This window comes from Canis lupus, chromosome 13 (assembly GCF_003254725.2).
Source record: "Canis lupus dingo isolate Sandy chromosome 13, ASM325472v2, whole genome shotgun sequence".
In the NCBI taxonomy this organism is placed as follows: domain Eukaryota; kingdom Metazoa; phylum Chordata; class Mammalia; order Carnivora; family Canidae; genus Canis; species Canis lupus.
Window position 1 is genome coordinate 21,198,320 of NC_064255.1, and position 6,000 is coordinate 21,204,319.

The window sequence follows — 6,000 nt, forward strand, 5'->3', positions numbered from 1 at the left end:
TATGACATGCATTTTTTCATTTTGCCTTGAGAAGGATTCTATAAATTCAGAAGCAAAGCAATCCTTTTTCCCATTTTTAGATAAGGAAGTAGATTCAGTTGTCAGATGGCTTATCCAAAGTCTCAAGTTTTCTGCCTCCAAAACCAGTATTTTTGCTTCCAAAGTCCACTCCTCAATATAAAAGAACAGAAATAAAGATATCACAATAAAACTAAAATATGCCCCCAAAATTTAAGTAATATACAAAAAAGACATTACCTTATAATAAATTACCTAGAACCAATTTCAAAGAAAAGAAATAATGACAAATGCTAAGTCCTTTCTACAAGACTATTTCCTATATTTAAAACAAAAACACAACATACATATTAAACAAAATATTAAAAAGGATCTCTTTATTTTACCTTGGGCAGCACAAAGATGTTTTCTAAACTATCATATATTAATGGTATCAGCAATAGTTTTTGGTAATCTCTGAAGTGAACCAAGAGAAATCATTCTTTTTTAAAAAAATATTTTGACAGGCTAACACTATTCCTATGAAATTATTGCTCTAACTTGAGAGAGCACCAAAGGGGTTTGTTTCAATTAAGCTAAATTTTCCTTTGCAAGATTTAAAAGTTAATGTTTACCAAACTTCTTGCCAACTCTCCAGGAAGAAGTAACTAGAGGTCCAAGAATATGCTAAACGTGAGATCCAAGTAATGTGTCAATCTTAATGGAGTGAATATCATAACCCAAGAAAACAGAATCTGAGTTACATTAGGAGAACCTGCGGATCCACTAAGGAATTCCACCTACTGTATTCTGTCGTCATGACTGAGATTAAGGGACTCCTGTAGGGACAAAGCAAAATTTATGATTTCGGAGTCTTGACACTAAGAAGTGCTTTTATTTATCAAGAGTGGAGTTGAAAAAAGCCTGGCATACGTAAGTGCTAAAATTGGAGTCATCTCAAATGGTTATCAACCTGTGACTCTACCAAACTCTTAGAGAAAATGCCAGTGAATAGTGAATGGCCTTATATTTTTGAATGGTGATTATCCTTTGATTTAATCCTTTCTCAGATTATATTCTAAAATACTTGTGCTGTTTTCCAGAATATTTTCTGCCTATGGTATTAAAAATTCTTGGTGCAATGTCTTCCTCAAATGACAATTCCATCACTCTGCTTAAAGTCATTCAAAAAATAAAAAGTATAAGCATTCATGTATGACAGCCAGGCTTCATTTTTTTTTAATTCGTTTTTTTTTTTTTTTTTTTACTAGATTTAGTATATTTAGAAGGACAATACATTACTACTATCAATGAGCCCACTGGTATATTGTGAAAGAAACAGATGTGTTTATATGCATACCCTCACACTCATATAATGATTTGTGATAAATCCTAATCCATATTCCTTATAAAGGTTTTCTCTGATCTTCTCACAAAGCAACTACTGCCTTCTCTTCTTAGAAAACACCTTTAGCTACACTTCCATTTGGTTAATACTTATTAGACCTGTAGCCATTTTTATGGCTGAAAGTTCTAATCAGTGCTGGAATTGATACACTGGAGATAGTGGGAAGTGTATGAAAGAAACCAAGGCATCACCCAGACTAATATCAGGAATTACAGTCTTGATTGGGGGGAGAGGGAAGAATGGAGATCTATTTATAAGTTTGTTGCATATGGCTTTACTTCCCAAACTTTACATGTGAGATTTATATTCAAACAAACCTGAGTTCAAATTCTGTTCTGCCTCTTACCAGTACTAAGAGCTTTTAAAAGTCTTCATTCTCCTAGCCTGAATTTTCCCATCTGTCAAACTGAGATAGTAAGACTTCCTGTGCAGTGTTGAACTATCAAATAATGAGATAATACATGTAAGGGGCTTAGTGAAGTTCCTGGCACATAATAAGTACTTAATAAATGGTAGTTACAATTATAATTATTCATGCTGACTACCATGAATTCATTTATCCAGTCAACAAGGAAGAGTTAAAATTATGCTATCACATTTTCTCAATTCAGAAACCAACATCTTTTCACATTTTAATATTTTTGAAATTGAAGTGACAACTACATTAATCATACCCAGTATATAATTTTTTTTCTTCTGAAAATATGTCTTTTAAGTTTTGGTATTATCCTACAGTGACAGTATCCTAGTGCTAGCTACCATGCTAGAAGGTAGACAGTGATGAAAACAAGTAAGAAAGCCTGGCCTCTAGGAATTTGCAGACGCTAATGCCTGGCAGAGAGGCCACGTGGCTTCAGCCTATGAAGAAGAGTTGCTACTACCTACTTTGGTATCTAATTCTAATTGTTGCAAAGATTTAAGGCACCATAAGCCAATTAGAGAATCTGAAGAATATTACAGCCTTTCTCTTCAGGACAAAATATACATATATATTAGTTTTATGTACAATCTTGGGAGTTTTGCAGACTCTCCAAACATAATCCATGGTCTCTTCCTCCCCCTCAAAAATCTATGAAATCTAGATAAGAACTCTTGCTTACCCTTTTCTGAAAAATCCCTAGTTACCCTGCAGGTCACTTTTATGATTCTATAATCTCATGAGTTTATGCATAAGGATGTCCTAAAGATGAAGAGTACAGTGCAGAGCAAAGGATCACTGACTCCAAAAAGCTCTGACAATAGTTTATGCTGGGCTGGGAGCCAAAAGAATCAAATTTAAGGGAAGAGAAAAGGAGGTTTATATCAACCTTAAGAAAAACAACCTACAACTTGTTACTTTTCTCATTCATTCAGTGCAATTCAACCAGCCACAGAGTCACTGTTTGATTTACCATCCTATTAGATGACCCATCTTTATAGCCCCATGCTCATTACTCCAAATCTAGACTTGTGGTTTGGCTGTGTATCAAGGCTATAACTATAAACATCAATATAAGGGTGATAAAATCAAAGCAATCTATTCTCAGGAAGCCAGTGTGCAAATGCATCATTATAATTTAATTTTTTCTACAATTTATAAAACTCTGGCCAAAGTGCTTGTCAGATAAAAGTTCCTTTTAGCCTCGAAGTCCCACTCTAAGCACAGGTAATGGCAGTGCTTAGTTACTGGATACTTAAATTACCAGAATAATTTGAAGTTCTAGGGTACTAAAGGCTGACAATAGCAACACAAATCCAAATTTAGCTCAACACCTGACTAGACCCACTCAACCCCATACACAGTAACTGCCTGATAGAAAAAGAGGCATATCCATTTCTCAGCATAAACATTATTTACCTCAGTCTCTGTACTTCATAACATGACGTGCAGCAATGAATCAAAATGATGAGACACATTAAAAACAAAAAGAAATAAACAAAAACAAAATGCCACTGTCAAGAGATAAAGCAATCAACAGAACAAGACTCAGATGACTGAGATGTTGGAACCATCAGGCAGGAACTTCAAAATAACTATCACTAATATGTTAAAGAATATAGTGGAAAAGGTAGACAACATGCATGAATATTAGGGAAATTTAAGCAGAGAGATGTAATATAAAATAAGAATCAAAGGGAAATGCTAGGATTCAGCAGCTGAAGGGGTACTGAATTAGGTAATTGCTGAGCTGCTTTAACTCTGGCATTCTGTGACTATAAGACAACCACTCCTGGAGGGTAAGAGAAGAAAAATCAAAATAAGGAAAAGGATGGTTTATGTGGGGAAAACATGACATAGCTGATAGTCTCCCACTGGAATTGTTCCTTCACATCTGCAATTTAAAACATAAAAAGGAATGAGAAATTACTGCACACATCTCTGGTTATGAAGTAAATTCTATTAAAATAAAAAAAAAATACCTAGTGGTATACCAATATGAGCCACTAGGCTCTTCTAACAAAGTCAATTAACTAGGCTGCATTTAAGGGCACCATGAGTCTGTACTGGCTCAATTTAGATGAAGGCTTGGAGCATCCAGGGAGTTCCTCTAGAGGTCTATACTCCAAAGAGAGAAAATCTCAATTCAAAGACCAAAGTTGAGACACAAGTACAGAATTAGGGTCTTAGAGTAAGAAATATTCATTTGTGGTATGGTGGCTACAAGAACAGAGAGGTGAGCTAAGCCAGAAATCAAACATGGTCATCAAAATCCAATTATTAAATACAATCAAGAAGAATGAAAATTCTATAAAACACCAGACACGGACATTGAAGCTGGGTATAATAAAAATTTGGGAAAAAAGAGGGAATTTAGTAGTTTTAAATATAAACAGTGAGAATAGTAAATTGACCCAAGTTGTAAACACTTTTTCAGTTTTTCATGGAGCCCAATCCTTGAAGCTAAGGCTGACAACAGAGACTCTAGAATCTAGATTCAAGAAGAAAGAATTTTCAGGTAGGACACAATGATGAATATTATCTACACCTGCCAAAAAAAAAGAGCTGTAATAATTATTATCCTGTTGCTGACAATTTACAATGTTCAAAAACAATTAAAGGACAGGTCAAAAGTAAATGCATAGAAAATTCATAGAAAATGGTTCTCAACTAGAGGTGAAATTACCCCACTGGGGGCTTTTGGATATTCAGGAAGGGGGCTGACTGTTATTTAAAAAACAGGGAAAATATACTATTGGCATGTGGAGGGTGAGTACCAAGGGCTCTAAATGTCCTATAGCAGGTGGTGTAGGTGAGGAAAAATCATTTTCCTTCTACCCTCTTAGGGTAAGGGGCACAGTAATCAAACTGGAAAAAAAAGGCAGGTTAACAAGAAAAAAAGTTTTAAGTATGTACAAACTATTTAAAAAAGAGAGAGAGACAACAGATCCAAAATGAAGTCACTTGTGCTAACCCCATGTCAACAAACCAAGACTTAATACCTAACCTAATTGTAATTTCAGCCTCTCCCAGGAATGTAATCTTAACCAGTCATTCTGGAATAACCTGGTCAGCACTATGAGGTAATCCCCCAAAGAAAGATGACCTCGCCTGGAACAATCAGCACTTTGCTAGAATAACCTCCTTGTCCTGCCTCCTTCTGCCCATAAGTCTTCCATTTTCTTCAACTCTTTAAAGCTTCATTCTGTTTGCTAGATGTGATGCTGCCCAACCTGAATTGTTGAATAAAGCCAGTAAGAACCTTAAAATTCCTCAGTTGAATTTCATTTTTCAATAGTACACGCAGGATTTCACAAAGAAAGATGCAGCTCAAGGAGGCTTTTTACCTTCTTAGGCTAAGCAAAGGAAAAGAGTAAATAAAGCCTGTCTTGCTATGCAGATGGGAGTCTCCCAGGTGATAAGAGTTGCCTCCAGAGTGTAGATCTCTTCCTAATATGGAGACATTTCTACAAGTGGAAATTTCCTTTTTGAATATAAATTTCCTTTAAAAGGGGAGAAATTTATACTCTACTTTTAGGCAGTTAGGAGGAGGTAAAGAGCTTTTCTGCACCTAGTGGTTCTCAGTGTCCCTTTGCTTGAAATGATCTGTGTGCCTAAAAGGCAAAATTTGGGGTAGCATATCTTGATACCCTTAGTGGATCATCCCATGAAATGAAAAGTAGTCCATCCCAAAATGCCAATATCATCTCTATGAAGAAATCAATCAGATTGATTTGAGACACAAAGCATAATAAAGAAAGGAAGAGCACAAGAGACTATTATCTGCCTTTGTGGCTTATGAACAAATTAGAAATGTAAATACTATGTTGAAAGATAGCTAAACATTATAATTAATACAAATTATTACTTAACTTTTCTGTGCCTGTTAGGGAATAATACTAACTACCTCATAGGGATGTTAAGATTTAATTGAGTTAATATATTTAGAGCATTTTGAGTACTTGGCACACAGTAATCCATAAGGAATACATTGTTTTTATTTCATTATTTCTAAGAAAAAAATTAAATCATGAATGTTTCCATTAAAAAAAACACTTGTATGAATATTCTTGACTCCATAATTAAAAGTTTCCCCATCACTACAGATGCTTTTTTTTCTTCTCTAGCTCCCTAACCCTATCCATTGAAGGAGATGTACAGTGAAAGTCCTTTCCAC